This window comes from Carica papaya, chromosome 9 (genome assembly GCF_054855325.1).
Source record: "Carica papaya isolate Zhongbai chromosome 9, ASM5485532v1, whole genome shotgun sequence".
NCBI classification, from domain to species: domain Eukaryota; kingdom Viridiplantae; phylum Streptophyta; class Magnoliopsida; order Brassicales; family Caricaceae; genus Carica; species Carica papaya.
The window spans coordinates 11,870,200-11,888,787 of record NC_142317.1 but is presented as its reverse complement, the minus strand read 5'-3'; the positions used below and the strand labels follow the sequence as shown (position 1 = coordinate 11,888,787).

Genomic DNA, 18,588 nt, shown 5'->3' with positions numbered 1-18,588 from the left:
CCTGACGCTGCGACTCACACTTGCGAATGAAGCGATAGACTATGGTCTGGTCGCGTGTAACATTTATTTTCTCGTGTGCACAAAAATAGGTGCAACACGAGGACTTTCCAAGAGGTCAACCATCTTAGTACTACTCTCACCCAAGGACACTTAACTGTAGAGTTTTTATGGGAATTGGTGCATTAGTGCTAGTACTGGAGAACTCGTACCATTTTGCACTACAAGTGCATGTGCCCCTTCCCTCCCATCATTTATTTCGTTGTGCGCGCACAACTCACCTCTACTTCTAGTTCTAATCTCAAACAAAATGCCTCGGCGTCTCGACTCCTGCCCATATGAACGGATCGCCCGCCACACCTCTGTTTTTGTTGTTCTACTATGTAAGATATTCATAATAACACTTTTATCATGTGATGGGATTTAATAGAATGCACGAAAAATATTAAGCAGAATGTCTTGGCACCGTGACTCACGTTTGCGAATGAACTATGGAACATTGCTCTGGTCCCGCGTAACGTTTAATGCCCAGTCTGCAAAAAGAAGGGTGCAACATGAGGACTTCCTAGGGGATCATCCATTATAGTACTACACTCGCCCAAAAATGCTTAACTGCGAAGTTCTGATGGGATCTGGTGAATTAGTGCTAGTATGATCGCGCTCGTTCCATTTTGCACTGCAAATAGTGATACCCCTTCTCCTTCCCTCCCCCCTCCCATCATTTGTTTCGCTATGCGCGTACCTCACCTCTGTTTTTAATTTTAATATCAAGCAAAATGCTGCAGCGGCTCGACTTGTGCCCAGATGAATAGACCATCTGTCGCACCTTGTTTTTTTTTATTCTACTATCTAAGCTGCTAGTAATGACACTCTTATCATGTTGTGGACTATAAATGAATGCATGAAAAATATTAAGCAAAATGCCATGGCACTAAGACTCTCACCGGCAAATGACCCAGCAGATTGTCGCTCTGGTCCCGCGTAATGTTTAACGTCCTGTCTCCAAAAAGAAGGGTGCAACACGAGAAATTCCTAAGAGGTCACCCATCTTAGTACTACTCTCGCACAAGCACGATTAACTGCAAAGTTCTAATGGGAACCAGGGAACAAGTGATAGTGTGATCGCAAATGTTCTGGTTTGCACTGCAAATACATATAGCCCTTCGTCTTCCCTCTCCCCTCCTGTCATTTATTTCATTGTACGTGTACCTCACCTTTGCTTCTAGTTCTAATATCAAGCGAAATGCCCCAGTGCCTCGCTTATTCCTATATGAACGGATTGCCTGCTGCACCTCATTTTTCGTTGTTCTACTATCTAAGATACTCATAATTACACTCTTATGACGTGATAGGCTTTAATTAAATGTGCGAAAAATATTAAGCAAAATGCCCTAGCACCGTGACTCACGTTTTTGAATGAACCAGCAGACCATCGCTCCGATCCCGCATAATGTTTAACGCCTCATCTGCAATAAGAATGGTGCAACACGAGGACTTCCAAGCAGGTCATCAATCCTAGTACTACTCTCGCCTGAGCACGCTTAACTGTGGAGTTCCGATGGGATCCGGTGAACTAGTGCAGGTATGATCGCACCATTCTAGTTTGCGTTGTAAATACATATGCCCCTTCTCCTTCTCTCTCCCCTCCCGTCATTTGTTTTGCTGTGCGCGCACCTCACCTTTGCATCAAATTTGAATACCAAGCGAAATGCCCCGATACCTCGACTCATGCTCATATGAACGGATCGTGCTGCACCTTATTTTTTATTGTTCTGCTATTTAATATACTCGTAATGACACTCTTATCAGGTGATGGGCTTTAATTGAATATGCAAAAAATATTAAGCAAAATGCCACGGCACCGTGAATCACGTTTGCGAATGAACTAGTGGACTGTCGCTCAGGTCCTGAAAAACGTTTAATGCCCCGTCTGTAAAAAGAAGGGTGCAACACGAGAACTTCCAAGGAGGTCACTTATCCTAGTACTACTCTCGCCCAAGAATGCTTAACTGCGGAGTTCTGATGGTATCCAGTGAACTACTACTGGTATGATCTCAACCGATCTAATTTATGCCGTAAAGACATATACCCCTTCTCCTTCCCTCTCCCCTCCCATCATTTATTTCGTTGTGCATGCACCTCACCTCTTCTTTTAGTTCTAATATCAACCATAATGTCTCGACGCCTCAACTCATGCCCATACGAACGGATCACCCACTGCACTTCTTTTTCGTTGTTCTACTTTTTAAAATGCTCGCAATGATACTCTTATCACGTGATGGGCTTTAATTGAATGCTGAAAAAATATTAAGCAAAATGCCCTAGTGCCGTGACTCACGTTTGTAAATGAACAGGCAGACCATCAATCTGGTCCCGTGTAATGTTTAACACCGCGTCTGTAAAAAGAAGGGTGCAACACGAGGACTACCCAGGAGGTCACCAGTCCTAGTACTACTCTTGCCCAAACACCGTTAACTGCGAAGTTCTGATGGGATCTGGTGAACTAGTGCTAGTATGATTGCAACCATTCTAGTTTGCACTGCAAATACATATACCCCTTCTCCTTCACTCTCCCCTCCCATCATTTATTACACTGTGCCCGCACCTCACCTCTTCTTCTAGTTCTAATATCAAGAAAAATGCTCTGGTACCTCGACCATGCCCATATTAATGGATCACCCGCCGCATCTTGCTTTTCGTTGTTCTACTATTTAAGATGCTTGCAATGACACTCTTATCACATGATGGGCTTTAATTGAATGCTGGAAAAATATTAAGCAAAATGCCTGGGTGCTGTGACTCATATTTGCAAATGAATCGGTGGGCCATCGCTCTAGTCTCGTTGAACGTCCCATCTGCAAAAACAAGGGTGCAACACGAGAACTTCCCAGGAGATCACCCATCCTAGTACTTCTCTCGCCCAAGCACGCTTAACTGCGGAGTTCTGATGGGATCCGGTGAACTAGTGCCAATATGATCGCACCCGTTCAAGTTTATGCCGCAAATACATATACCCCTTCTCCTTCACTCTCCCCTCCCATCATTTGTTTCGTTGTGCACACACCTCACCTCTGCTTCTAGTTCTAATATCAAGCGAAATGCTCCAGAGTTTCGACTCATACCCATATGAATGGATCACCCGCAGACCTTATTATTTGTTGTTCTACTATTTAATATGCTCGTAATGACACTTTTATTATGTGGTGGGCTTTAATTGAATGCACAAAAAAATAAAGCAAAATACCCCGACACTGTGACTCACATTTGCGAATGAACCGTCGGACCATCATTCCGGGCCCATGTAATATTTAACACCACATCTGTAAAAAGAAGGGTGCAACACGAGGACTTCCCAAGAGGTCACAAGTCGTAGTACTAAACTCGACCAAGCACATTTAACTGCTGAGTTCTGATGGGATCCGGTGAATTAGTGCTGGTATGATCGCAACCGCTCTGATTTGCGCCGCAAATACATATACTCTTTCCCCTTCCCTCTCCCTTCCCATCATTTATTTTGCTGTGCGCGTAACTCACCTCTGTTTCTAGTTTTAATATCGAGCAAAATACCCCGGCGCCTCGACTCATGTCTATATGAACGGAACACCTGTCGCACCTCTTTATTTGTTATTCTACTATGTAAGATGCTCGCAATGACACTCTCAATACATGATGGGATTTAATTGAATGCACGAAAAATATTAAGCAAAAGTTCCCAGCTCCGTGACTCACATTTGCGAATGAACCGGTACACCGTCGCTCTGGTCCCGCGTAACATTTAATGCCCCGTCTATAAAAAGAAGGGTGCAACACGAGTACTTTCCAAGAGATCACCCATCCTAGTACTACTCTCACCCAAGTACGCTTGACTGCAGAGTTGCGATGAGATCCAGTGAACTAGTGCTGGTATGATCGTACCCCTTCTAATTTGCGCCACAAAGACATATACCACTTCTCTTTCCCTCTCCCTTCCCATCATTTGTTTCTCTGTGCGCGTGACTCACCTCTGCTTCTAGTTCTAATATCGAGCAAAATGCCCTGACACCTTAACTCATGCCCATATGAACGAATCGCCTGCCGTACCTCATTTTTCATTATTCTACTATTTAAGATGCTCGCAATGACACTCTTATCATGTGATGAGATTTAATTGAATGCACAAAAAATATTAAGCAAAATGTCCCGGCGCCGTGACTCACGTTTGCGAATAAACCGGCGTAGCATCGCTCTAGTCCCGGATAACATTTTACGCCCTGTCTGTAAGATAAAAGGTACAACACGAGTGTTTCCCAAGAGGTCACCCATCGTAGTACTACTTTCGTCCAAGCACACTTAACTGTAGAGTTCTGATGGGATCCAGTGAACTAGTGCTCGTATGATCGCACCCCTTCTAATTTGCGCTGCAAAGACATATATCCCTTCTTCTTCCCTCTCCCTTCCCGTCTTTTGTTTCACTATGCGCGCAACTCACCTCTGCTTCTAGTTCTAATATCGAGCGAAATACCCTAGCGCCTCGACTCATGTCTATATGAATGGAACACCCGGTGCACCTCCTTTTTCGTTGTTCTACTACGTGAGATGCTCGTAATAATAATTTTATCACGTGACGGGCTATAATTGAATGCACGAATAATATTAAGCAAAATGCCCCGGGGCTGTGACTCATGTTTGCGAATGAACGGGCGGAATGTTGCTCCAGTCCTGTGTAACATTTAACGCCCCATTTGAGAAAAGAATGGTACAACATGAGAACTTCCCAAGAGGTCACCCATCCTAGTACTACTCTCGCCCAAGCACACTTGACTGCAGAGTTCTGATGGAATCCGGTGAACTAGTGCTGGTATGATCGCAACCGTTCTTGTTTGTGCCGCAAATACATATACCCCTTCCCCTTCCCTCTCCCTTCCCATCATTTGTTTCACTGTGTGCGCAACTCACCTCTGCTTCTAGTTTTAATATCGAGCGAAATGTCTTGCCACCTCGACACATGTCCATATGAACGGAACACCTGCCACACCTCTTTTTTTGTTGTTCTACTATGTAAGAGCTCGTAATAACAATCTTATCATGTGGTGGGATATAATTAAATGCACGAATAATATTAAGCACAATGCCCCAGTGCCATGACTCACGTTTGCGAATGCACTGGTGGACCGTCTCTCCAGTCCCACGTAACTTTTAATGCCCTGTCTACAAAAAAAAAAGTGCAACACAAGGACTTTTCTGGAGGCCACCCATCCTAGTACTACTCTCACCCAAGCACGCTTAGCTACAGAGTTCTAATTTGATCCGGTGAATTAGTGCTGGTATGATAGCACCATTTATTATTTACGCCACAAATACAGATGCCCATTCTCCTTCCATCTCCCCTTCCGTCATTTATTTCGCTGTGCACGCACCTAACCTCTGCTTCTAGTTCTAATATCAAGCGAAATGCCCCGTCGCTTTGACTCATGTCCATATGAACGGATCGCCCGCCACACCTCATTTTTCGTTGTTCTACTATTTAAGATGCTTGTAATAATACTCTTTTCACGTGATGGACTTTAATTGAATGCACGAAAAATATTAAGCCAAATGCCCTGACGCTGAGCGCAACGTTTAATGCCCCATCTGCAAAAAGAAGGGTATAACACGAGGACTTCCCAGGAGGTCACCCATCCTAGTACTACTCTCGCCCAAAAATGCTTAACTACAGAGTTTTGATGGGATTCAGAGAATTATTGATGGTATGATCGGTGCTATTCCATTTCACACTGCAAATACATATCGCCTTTCTCAAACACTAGATCTCTCATCCGGGTGTCCGCATAACTCTTCTACCTACTTTGAGCCGTCTGAATGTTCTTTCTGATTTGAACTATTTTAGACGTGGTCTCCTCTACCAACTCTGGGCTGAACAATCTTCTATCGCCCACTTCTTCCCAACAAATCGGTGATCTGCTTGGGCGCCCATATAACGCCTTATATGGAGCCATGCCGATGCTCGCTTGGTAGCTGTTGTTGTAGGCAAACTCTATCAGGGGTAGATGGTCGTCCCAATAGCCCCTGGAGTCAAGGACACAAGCTCGGAGCATATCCTCAAGTGTACGAATTGTCCTTTCTGATTTTCCATCAGTCTGAGGATGAAAGGCAGTACTGAGAGACAACTTTGTTCCCATGGCTTACTGAAAGCTACTCCAAAACCGAGAAGTGAACCTGGGGTCCCTGTCGGATACCACTGTCACTGGAACTCCGTGCAATCTGACTATTTTTTGGATATACATTCTTGCCAACTTGTCCAAGGGGTCGGTCATCCTGATGGCCAAGAAGATTTGGTAAGCCGGTCAACGATTACCCAGATGGCGTCATGTCCTGAACGTGCCTTGGGTAATCCCGTCACGAAGTCCATGGTGATGTGTTCCTATTTCCATTCCGAGATCGGTAAAGGCTAAAGTAGCCCACCTTGGCGCTGATGCTCTGCCTTAACCTGCTGACATACCAAGCATTTGGATACAAAATCGGCTATGTCTCTCTTCATCCCATTCCACCAAAACTGGGGTCGCATGCTTTGGTACATTTTGGTGCTTCCGGGATGCATGGCAAACTTTAAGCTGTGGGACTCTGTCATGATGTCTCTCTTTAACTCACTGTAGTCTGGGACACACACCCTGTCTTAGAACCGGAGTAACCCATCAGTAGAGACTCAGAATTCTGAGCTCACTCCCTGTTCTGCATCACTCTTTCGGGTTAACAGGGCAGGGGTGACTGACTAGGCTTCCCTTATTCTCTGGATTAATTCGAGCTAGACTGTCAGGCGGCCTAAACATGTGACTCTCCTCAGGTCCTAAAGTCGAACCTGTTGTTTGGCCCCAATTTACCTGCATTCTGAAACCATCAAATGGGCTAAGATACCTGCACTTTTCCTGCTGAGAGCGTCTGCTACCACATTGCCCTTACCCGGATGGTATAAGATATCACAATCATAGTCTTTAAGGAGTTACATCCACCTTCTCTGATGTATGTTGAGATCCTTCTGAGTGAATATGTGTTTCAAACTCTTATGATCGGTATAGATCTGAAAGGTCTCTCTGTATAAGTAGTGGCGCCAGGTTTTCAAGGCGTGTATGATTGTGGCAAGTTCCAAGTCATAGGTGGGATAATTCTTCTCATGATTCTTTAACTGTCTGGACCCATATGCTATGACCTTCCCATGCTGCATCAGGACACAACCCAGGCCTAGATAAGAGGCATCACTATAAACTGTATATCCCCCTGATCCACTCAGTAAAGCCAGTATGGGTGCAGTAGTCAGTCATTTTTTTAATTCTGAAAAACTTCTTTCACAGTCCTCATTTCACTCAAACTTGGCATTCTTCTTTGTGAGTCGGGTTAGAGGAGCTGCTAGGCTGGAGAATCCTTCAACGAACCTGCGGTAATAACCTGCCATCCCCAGGAAGCTCCGAATTCTTTAACTGATGTCAACTTCTCTCAGCCAAGTACCGCTTCAACCTTTTTGGGATTCACTAATACTCCTTCCTTCGATATGATGTGTCCTAGGAAGGCGGTCTGCTCAAGCCAGAATCCACACTTACTCAACTTTGCATATAACTTCTTTTTTCTGAGGACCTGTAAAACTTGGGCAAGATGGTGAGCATGTTCTTCTTTACTTTTTTAGTAGACTAAGATATCATTGATGAACACGATAACAAATTGATCCAAGAATTCTCTGAAGACCCTGTTCATCAGATCCATAAAGATCTCCGGGGCGTTGGTTAGCCCAAATGGCATGACCAGGAACTCATAGTGTCCGTACCTGATTCGAAAGGCCGTCTTGGGGATGTCTTCTGTTTTTATCTTCACCTGATGGTAACCTGATCGCAGGTCTATTTTAGAGAAGACCTGTGCACCCTGCAGCTGATCAAGAGGTCATCAATCCTGGGAAGGGGATATTTGTTCTTAATTGTAACATTGTTCAATCCTCTGTAATCAATACAATGTCTCAATGTTCCATCTCCCTTCCTGGAAAAAGTGACTCCGGCACCCCAAGGGGACACAATGGGTCTAATAAAATCACTGCCTTGCAATTCAGTGATTTGTTTCCTCAGCTCTTCCATCTCAATGTAGTTCATGCGGTAAGGAGCAACCGAAATGGGCTGGGTGCCTGGTTGTAGGTTTATAGTTAACTCGACTTCCTTGTCCACTTGCAGTCCGGGTAGTTCGTCCGGAAACACATCTGGAAAGTCTCGGACTACTAGAATCTCTTGGATACAAATCTCCTTATTGGGCTTGCCTACTTAGAGAAAATAGCAAGATTAAGGTACTAGAAAATTAAGGAAACTTGCCATCAAGGAATAAGTACTAAATAATTTTATTAATTTGTAAATGGCTCCTCATTGGGAGGATTAAATACAACCTTTTTGTTAAAGCAATCTATAGTGGTGTGATACGCCGCTAGCCAATCCATTCTTAAGATTACATCAAAATCCCCCGTGTTTAACCCTATCAGGTCTACACTTAGTTTCCTATTTACTATCTCCATGGCACAAGCCCTGTAGACAACTTCCCCTAATAGTGTTTCACCCCCAGCAGTAGACACAAACAACATTGAACCAAGTATATCAGGTGATACATTAAGTTTGGATGCAAAAACATGTGAAACAAATGAATGCGATGCACTAGTGTCAAATAAAACATGAGCAATATGGTCACAGATAGTGTACATACCCTATACCACGTCCGGGTCGGCGTCGGCATCCTGCTGCGTGAGGTTGTAAACCCTGCCCTGAAAAGGAAGTCTTCCTTGGTTCTGGTTCCTCGGGCACTCTCTCGCATAGTGCTGGGCACTACCACATATGTGACAGGTGTTGTTGAGGTGGTAGCATGGTCGGTCCCCGTGATCCCTTCCACGTGTTACCCCTGGAGCCTGAGGAGGGGCCTGGATCACTAGTCTGGGCCTCTTATTTGGTTAGACTGGCGCAGTAGGTGCTGGTCTGCGAGGTGGAGCTGAGGGTCGGTGACTCCTTATTGACTGAGGACGGGTGTTGAAACTCCTCTCCACAATCTGCGCCTTTACTAGAACGATTGAGTATGTCTTGAGCTCTAGTACCAATAAGTGTTGCTTGATCTCTGGGCGAAGGCCCCACTGGAATCTCCTGGCCTTCCTACCCTCATCCATCAATGTCTCCGAGGAGTATTGGCCCAGCTTTAGGAACTTACGAGCATATTCTGATACCGTCATGTTTCCCTGGACCAGCTGAACAAACTCCATCTCCTTCAGGTGTCGGATGTGCTCAAGGAGATACTCCGCATGGAAGGCCACTAAGAACTGCTCCCAAGTGGCTGGTGTAGGCAGGGTGGTCTGCTTGAGCTCCCACCAACGACCTGCTTCCCCTACTAGCATGTAGGAAGCAAGGGCAGCTCTCTGCTCAAGAACCACTCCCAAGGTCTTGAAAGCTCTCTCAGTCTCCGCCAACCAGTACTGGGCATCTTCGAAAGAGGATCCCCTTGCAAAAGTGGAAGGGTTCAGTCTCCTGTACCTCTCTATGTAGCCTGGGTTGATCAAGGAAGGAGCTGGGTCCTATGGAAGAGGGACTGGGCCCGGTTGGGGATAGATTGGGGGGCCTTGTGGTGGCACCTGATGATATAGTGGGGGCACCGAATTATACTGTGGCAATGTCAGGCAGTACGGTGGCTGGGGCACCGGTTCACACTGCGGTAGTGGTGTCGAGTGGTACTGTGGTGGAGCAAGCTCGTGCCAGGGTGGTTCGAGATCTGCTTGCTGTAGCGGTGGCTCAACCTGTGGTAGTGGGGAGGTTCGGGTAACTCCCTTCTCTCCTCTCGACCTTGCTGGGCAGCCATGATCCTTTCTAGCATCTCAAATATTCTGTCCACATCTTCCCGAAACGAATCATCCTGGGCTGCTCAATTTAGTGGGGGTCTTCCTCTCCTCATTTCTTTGCACCTGCATTTCACAAGGAAGAGTTGAATAACGATTTATCGGTGGGTATTTCTCTAAGCATTATTGTGTAAGGGATGAGTCCGAGGAACGCGGCTCTGATACCAACTATAACGACCCCGGAAATAAAAATGAAATGTATGTATTAAAAAGTTCTCAGTGCTTAAGCAAAATAAAAATTCTGATTAACATCCCTTACACAATAACCAAAAACGTATTCAACGTATGAAAGAATAAACTAAGGTAAATAGTAGTAATGAATGCTATAAATAAAACTATGAAATCCTTAGACGTCTATTTGTCGTCTTCCTGCGGGACGGGCTCGAGAACCAAATCCTCCTGATCTGAAATGGTTAAATAAGGAATGAGCTACACTAGCCCAATAAAGACATCACACTATCTCACTGTCACAGAAGTAAAGGTTGGTAGAAAACCAAAAACGACCGATGGAGCATAATTCATGATAAAATCATTTATCAATAATAAAACCCTTTACTATCCACTTACTTCGGTGAGCTTCATGAAAACAACATAAGAAAATAATAACATTATAATATCATGAAATCATACACACTTTATAACATAACACATATGCCTTTGCATTTCAATCATCAGACAACAGATTTTCCTCTTTTATCAGCCTACTAGTATCCATGGGGATCCATAGGGGTCCATGCTACATGTGAACCATTCACATTGATAACTTGATTCAGGGCTGTCCCCATACCCCGTCCGGTATGGGCGCCAAAAACTATAAACCTCAATACCTCGTCCAGTATGAGGGTGAAACGGGCCATCCCCATACCCCGTCCGGTATGGGCGTCAAAACACATAAGATCTCCATACCCCATCCGATATGAGAGACCACGTTCCTGGTAGGGTTCCCTATGGACCCGGTCCGTCCACCATCTCCCAGGATATCTAATTAGGCTCTCGACATCATCCATTTATCAATTCACATACCTTTTTCCATTTTTCTTGGACTCAATTATCAAATCAAACATAAACACGTAAACCAGTAATGAACATCAAACAAGACAACAACGGGTTCACAATAATTCAAACCATAATAAATGAAACCGTGATTCATGCATACGAAACCATAAAATAAACACATTAGATACCATACTGCATTTAAAACTGTGAAATAAATCAACAGGAACTGGCAGAGAAATATGTCCGGTTCGGGCTCCATTAGCAACCGAAATCAATTATGCACATCTACTTAATTTATACAAAATACAGTTTTATCATTTATTAGACTTTAATCCCGTGATAGGAAATAGGGTGAGGGGTCCTTACTTGTTTTGGAGTCTGAAATCGGCTTTACACTGCGCCTACGGGCAGTCCCTAGATTCCCTAAATTTTTTTCTGTGAAGTAAAACACACTTCTGGTACCTACACGTGTCCCAAAAAAAACTCAAAATCAGACCCAGGGCCTACTCGACCAATTTCAGAATTTCGGCACAGAGGCTCCGCCGTGCTCCAGCGACGGCACCGCTGCCCGCAGCGGCGATCCGCCTCGAGTTGGCCGTTTTTAGCCGTTTTCGGCCGAATTCGGCCAAACTTGCATTAGTTCCTGCGAACAAACAACCCTAGGGCCCTCGGTGGGCCAAAAAATCATGAAAAACTGAGACTTATCGGCGGCGGAGCTCTCGGGTGCTGCAGCTTCTCCGGCGCGAGTCAAAATTTGATGTTTTGCTCCGGTCAACCTGTAGAGAAAAAGACGGTGATCATAGTGGTGTAAAAATTGCATCGAACGGGAATCGGGAAGGGCCTCATTGGAGGCAAAAACTGAGAGAATCCGCGGCAACGCCGCTGGACTTCGGCGGTATTTTTGGGCCGATTGGCCGGTGGTTTGGCTCTGATTTGGCCATAGGCGGATTCAGCATCGAAAAATAAGCCAGTGAGAGAAAATTTACCTTGTTTGGCGGTCGAAAAATCCTCCGGTGCAGCGGTGGGTGGCGACGGCCGGCTCCTCCGGTAACTGAGTCTTCTTCTCCGGCGAGGGTACTGGCAGCTAGGGTTTGGGGTTGGGTGTGGGTGAGGTTATTTATAACCTTCCCCTTTTAATCTCAGTCATCCATCACGATTTAATCTGGACCGTCCGATTGCGATTAAAATGGGAATAAATCTGGGCCGTCCGTGCGCGTGAGATCTGGGCCGTCCGCACACGTGAGATCTGGACCGTTCGATCGCGTGCACACGGATCGCTCACGTGGCTCCATCCCGCGTGGCCTCCCGTGTCAGTGTCCTTTCCACGCGGCATGTCTTGGTTGGCCAGAGCTGCTGACTGGGCTGCTGACGTGGCACAACTTTTTTAAATCGCATTTTGACCCCCGATTTTTTATTTTCTTTTCAGAAACACCTCCAGAATCCAAATTTTCACCCCTTTTTTTCAAAATCATTTTCAATTAATTCTCAAAAATAATTTTACCCATTTTTATCATTATTATTATCTTTATTTCTCTTAAATTAAATTACAATCTTATAAATTAATTAATAAATAAAATCAAATCAAATAAAATTCTTTACTAAAATAAAAATAAAGTTTTTTGGGTGTTACAAAACCTGCCACCATTCAGATGATCTAAACCTCAATTCAGTGTGGGGGTTTACTAAATGATGATCCTAATGCGCATCTCTTTAATTTTTTAAAAATTTATAATACTTTTAATGATACAATTAGACCTAGACTTTTTCCTTTTTCTTTAAGAGATAAAGCAAATAATTGGTTGCATTCTCTTCTTGTAGGTATAGTTACTTCATGGGAGGACATAGCTCAAACTTTTCTGGCTAAATTTTTTCCACCAATCAAGGCAGACAGTATAACACCTTGAAAACCTTTGCACTTAATTTTGTAATGTAAACCCCTATTTATTCGGGTCCTAAGGCCGTTTAAAACTCTTTAATATTTCGAATTTTAATTTTTTGGATGAATATCGTATTTTATTTGGTGTAATTATTCTTAAAATTAATTATTTTATTTTATCATAGGAAAAATTATATTTTATTTTTTATTTAAATAGATTTCAAGAAAAATGGAGAAAAAAGAGCAAAAAATCTTGCGAAAATGTCCGCACACCACCCGCGTAGGTGCAAGGCGCGATCTGCGCACCCGTCCCATCGCGCACAGATAGGTCCAAGTCTGTGCACCTTGTGCGCGTGTCATCTGCATGGTAGGCCTACGCATTGTAGGCATGCACGCACGGCAGGCTAGGCCTGCGCACGCAATAGGCTAGGTATGCGGTGCGCGGTTAGCTAGCGCAGAGGTTGCGCACATTGCGCCCATGGGCGCCGTGCGCCGCTGGTTAAGAAGCGTGCCGCTGCCAACTTGGGCGAACTGTCGTCATCGCTTGGTCGACATGCCGTTGTTTTTTGGGTTACCTACCTCTTATTTTTGTGCTGCTGTCACATCATGTCGTCCATCTATTGGTCACATCCATCAGTCATCACATCACACTTTGTCCATTGACTTTCTCTCTTTTTATCAAATTTCACCACTTGGCATAAATCCAATGGTCTCCATTTTCTATAAATAGGAATCCTCCTTTCACCATTTCCTCATCACTTCCATTTCCATTATTCCAACCTCTAAGAGCTTTAAAGAGAGGGAGTCATCTAGAGAGAGAGAGGGAGAGGAGGACAAGAAGAAAAGATAGGGAAAACATCAAGGTTTTAGTAAGAAATTTAGTTTTTACTTCTAACATCCTACAGAGCATTTCTAAACAAAATTAACAAGATCAAACTTAATATTTATATGATTATTTTATATGTTTGAGTGAATGATTTACATTGTTAATTATATGTTTTAAGACATATATGAACTGATTATTTTGGCATGTGAAATTTAAATTATTAGATACTTGAGGTGAATCATCATATGTGATGCAATTGACAGTGAAAAAATAATTAAGCATGAGATGATGTATAGACATGAAAAATATGTAATGGTATTGTCATGCATAATTTATAAAGTGTTTTCATTAGGCTTTTTATCTCTGAAGAGTTTCTGTTTCTCCTCCCATCTAGTTTGAAAAGACATGAGAGGACTGTTCCTTGTGGATGACGGCGTACCCTCTAATGAGAGTGGTGACGTGATATGATTGTAGGGGTCACATTTGGTGAAGTACAGCCGTGGCCATAGTTAACATGTAGGACCACTATAGTTGGCATGACTGTGGTCATAGATTGTGTCATGGTTTGGCAAGCCATAAATGTAATATTGGTTTGGAAAACTGTAAATTTCTATTATAAATGAAATGAAGTGGTTATTCTACATGGGTAATCGAGAATTCGTATTACCCTCAGTAGATGGAAGTCGGAACGACTTCGTGCAAAAAATAAAATAAAAAATAGTGCATATCATAATTTATTTAATTTTCTCTATTTTCGACATGATTTATTTGATTGATATGATACATGATATGATGGTTATAATATTTTCTTTAATAAATTAAATTATTTTCATAATTAATAAAGGACACTGACATGACTCTTAATGGTAAGTGACGATAGTACATCTAATCACTTTTAAAATTTTATGATATTATTTAAATACTATTTTTCTTATTGGATATATGGAACTCATCCCTTTTTATGCCTCCCTCCAAATGAAGAAGATAGTGAGGAACCAATCACTGACCTACCCCTTGAATTCTTTGAGGATCCCGTAGATCCATAAACTTTTATGAGTGTATGACTTGTCCCGCACTTTGATGAGTCCATTTACATAATGATAGAAGTGAATTTCTTTTGTATTTTGTTACTTTGTATTTTGTCACCACTTCTGGACTCGAATATATATGTAATTAGGAACTCATATATTTTGTAAGGGCTTTGTAATTATTTGCTATGCTCCATACATTTAATTATTATGCCCTCATAATCTGTTTATGTTTCTGGCACGTTTATTGTGACATCTCATATGCTAATTAAGGCAAATGGGTGTCAGATACAAATTTAGAATAATGAATGCATGATAAAATTTTATGCAGCAGAACGATTAATACAAATTCCTTACAAATATATATATATGAGTTCCAATTACATACATATAACTAAGGCCTGAAGTGGCTATGAAATACAAGAAAACAAAACACAAAAGAATGACATTTCTTTCACTATGCTATTGGACTCATTAGAGTGTAGAAACAATCATGCACTCAAATTTTATGGATCCTCATAGACTTCCAAGGGTAGGTTAGCCTGCATTTCTTCATTTTCTTCCTCATCCGGGGGGGAGGGCATGAAAAGAGTGAGTTCCATATGCTCAGTAAGGAAAACAGTATTAAATTAACATCGTAAGGTTTTAAAGTCGAATTATTTTAACTTAAAAGCTTGCCATTTGACCACTTCGTAGACCGATCTTACATTATAAAAAAAATTTATTTTTTTAAAAAATAGTACATTAATATGAACAAATCAAACATACATCATGCCAGATAATAGAAAAAATAAAATAAATCATGAAATACTCAGATTTTCGTGTCATATTTTGCGAAATCATTACAACTTCCATCTCTGAAGGCATATACAGATTTCTAACTAACCAAGTGGAATGACTAGATCATATACAGATACGACATTAGGCCCATTTCTGACTTACCAAACCATGGTACAACAATCTACGACCATGGTCGTACCAACCATAGTGGCCCTATTAAATATCTATAATCATGACAATACTTAGCCGAAGGTGACCCTTAACAGATATTCGCGTTGCCACTCTCATCAAAGGGTACGCTATTATCCATTAGGAGCGGTCCCCTCTTATGTCTTTACATACCAGATGGAGGAGGAAAAGATAGATACCCCAAAAGGCTAGGGGAACAGATACCCCTCAGAGATAAAAAGCCTAACGAGACACTTGATGCAATATGCATGTTAATACAGATATATATTTCGGATCATTCATGCTTCATTCCACTTTTCTCTTTTCTTTTTTTTTTCATTCTTTATATTTATCAGACAATAACTAACTTCATATTATATTTTATTACATACAAATCACCAAATGTCTATAATTCACAAAGCATGCTTGAATACCAGAAATTCGACTTATCTGAACTATAAACCCAAAGGCATACAAATAGGAAAAATCACAATTATCATGTTCAATAATTTTATTTTATCTAAAAATATCCCTTAAGACATCGAAAAAAATACTAAATTCTTTACTGAAACCTTGATGTTTTCTCCTTCACCGTTCCTCTTTTCTTTTCCTCATTCTCTCACTAGATTATTCTCTCTCTCTAAGTCTAGAAAAATAGAAGAATAGAAGTGTGGAAAAGTATGGGAAGTGATGTGCGGATGACCTATCCCGCGCAGGACCTATCCCTGCACTGTTCGCGCATATGGGATGTGCGCGCTATGCGCACGTCCCGTGTGGGCGTGTGTGGGGATGGGATGTGCGCGACTTCGCACGGGTGACTTTGCTTCCCGTTTTGCCCTTTTTTCGATTTTTCCTAATTTTCTAAAATTAATGCAAATTAAATAATAAAAATTAAAATTAAATAAATTTAAATAAAAGTAAAATAATTAAAAATCAACTAGATTTACGAATTACGATAATATGCGGTGTAATTTAAATGAGTTTAATCCAGCCAAAGGCCCGAACAAATAGGGTTCTCCAATTTAATTAGCACAACGATGGGCGGGGTGTTACATCCCCCATATTTTAAAAACTTTTGGTCCCCAACTTTATCTCGAACAAGTCCGGATACTTCTCACTCATCTCGCTCTCCAACTCCCATATGGCTTCCTTCGGGGTGTGATGCTGCCATTGCACCTTCACCATGGAAATCATCTTATTACATAAGAACTTATAGGGTCCACCCAAGAATCTCCACGGGAACCTCCTCATAAGTCATGTCGGCTTGTACTTATACCATATCGCAAGGAATAATATGAGAAGAATCAGGATGGTACCTCTTAAGCATCGAGACGTTAAATACGTCATATAGACCCGTAAATTCTCAGGATAGAGTGAGGTGGTAAGTCACGGGTCCAATGTGCTCGATAATCCAAAAAGGTCCCACATAATAAGGGCTAAACTTCTTTCTCTTCCCGAACCGCATCTTTCCCTTATAGGGGAAAACCTTGAGGAAGACTTGATCTCCCACGAAAAACTCCAAGGGTCTCCTACGATTGTCGGCGTAACTTTTCTGATGGCTCTGGGTAGTTGCCAAGTTCTTACAGATGATTGTGACCTTCTCCATGGTCTCCTGAACGAAGTCTGGTCTTAAATGGCATTGGTTTCTGACTTCACTCCAATAAGTAGGAGAACGAAAAGGCCTTCCACATAGTGCTTCATACGAGACTATACCGATGCTTAAATGATAACTATTATTGTAAACAAATTCACAAAGGAAAAGATACTCATACCAGTTATCACCAAAGTCGAGGGCCCAAGCAGGCAACATGTTTTTCAATGTTTGGATCGTACGTTCTGATTGACCATCCATTTAGGGATGATAAGCAGTAGTGAAATACAACCCAAACCCCAGAGCTTCCTGGAAGCTGTCCTAGAAGTGGGAGATAAACTAGGGATCGTTGTCGGACATAATGAATAAAGAAACACCATGAAGTCGAACAATCTCATCAATATATAGATGGACTAACTTGCTGGTGGAGTCAATGGTTTTGATGGGTAGAAAATGGGGGGTCTTGGTCAGTCCGTCCACGATGATACATATAGCATTTCGACCAGAACAGGTCCTAGGTAATCTTGTAACACAATCTATAGTGACATACTCCCATTTCGATTCAGGAATTGAAAAACCTTGTAACAAACCACCAGATCTTTGATGTTCTGTCTTAATCCACTGACAAGTAAGGCATTAAAAAACGTATTCAACTATATTCATCTTCATTCCTGGCCACCAGTATTGACACTTCAAGTCCCGATACATTTTAGTACTCTTGGGATGGAGGAAAGCTTGGAAGTATGGGCAGTCTTGAGAACATCCGTCCTTATAGCAACAGGGACCTAAATTTAATTTTGAAATTGAACAATTCATCATCAGGAGATTCGTCAAAAGTGAACTTACCTAGATTCTTGGTGAGCTCCAGGTTCGTGGATTGAGCTTTCCAGATTTTCATAAAGAGATCCAATAGGGCTCAGATCTAGGCAAGATAGATACCTTTACCATAATAGCTAAAGCAAAGAAACTGCATAATGTCCGTCAATTTCTAACTGGAGGCCATGGTTTGAGCCAACACAGCAGACTCCTTTTGGCTCAATGCATTAGCGACCATATTTTCTCTCTCGAGGTGATAGATGATCTTGCAGTCATAGTCCTTCAGAAGATCCATCTAGCGTCTCTGTCTCATGTTTAACTCCTTCTGTCAAAAGATGTATTTTAAACTCTTATAATCAATATAAATTTTAAAGGTCTGACCATATAGATAATGACGCCATATCTTTAGGGCAAAGATGATGGTTGTTAGTTCTAGGTCATGGGTAGGGTAGTTCTGCTCATGAGGTTTCAATTATCGGGACCCATAAGCGACTACTCTACCATGCTGCATCAAGACACACCCCAAGCCCATATGAGATGCATAACAGTAGACCTGAATCTTTCTGTATTATCGAGAAGGATCAACACATGAGTAGAGATGAAACGATACTTCAATTCCATGAAGCTTTCACTGCA

At 42.3% G+C, this 18,588-nt stretch overlaps 1 non-coding gene and 5 pseudogenes across 1 annotated transcript; all 6 read right to left on the bottom strand.

Annotated features, from left to right (window-relative positions):
* Window positions 1-1,474: 1,474 nt before the first annotated feature.
* LOC148239867 (5S ribosomal RNA) lies at window positions 1,475-1,593 on the bottom strand (annotated as a pseudogene).
* Window positions 1,594-2,863: 1,270 nt separating this feature from the next.
* Window positions 2,864-2,982, bottom strand: LOC148239866 (5S ribosomal RNA). Its single transcript, XR_015816621.1, has one exon. It is a non-coding gene; the product is annotated as a 5S ribosomal RNA (ribosomal RNA).
* Window positions 2,983-3,328: 346 nt separating this feature from the next.
* LOC148239865 (5S ribosomal RNA) lies at window positions 3,329-3,447 on the bottom strand (annotated as a pseudogene).
* Window positions 3,448-4,262: 815 nt separating this feature from the next.
* Window positions 4,263-4,381, bottom strand: LOC148239864 (5S ribosomal RNA; annotated as a pseudogene).
* A 348-nt stretch (window positions 4,382-4,729) lies between these two features.
* LOC148239863 (5S ribosomal RNA) lies at window positions 4,730-4,848 on the bottom strand (annotated as a pseudogene).
* Window positions 4,849-5,195: 347 nt separating this feature from the next.
* Window positions 5,196-5,314, bottom strand: LOC148239862 (5S ribosomal RNA; annotated as a pseudogene).
* Window positions 5,315-18,588: the final 13,274 nt, after the last annotated feature.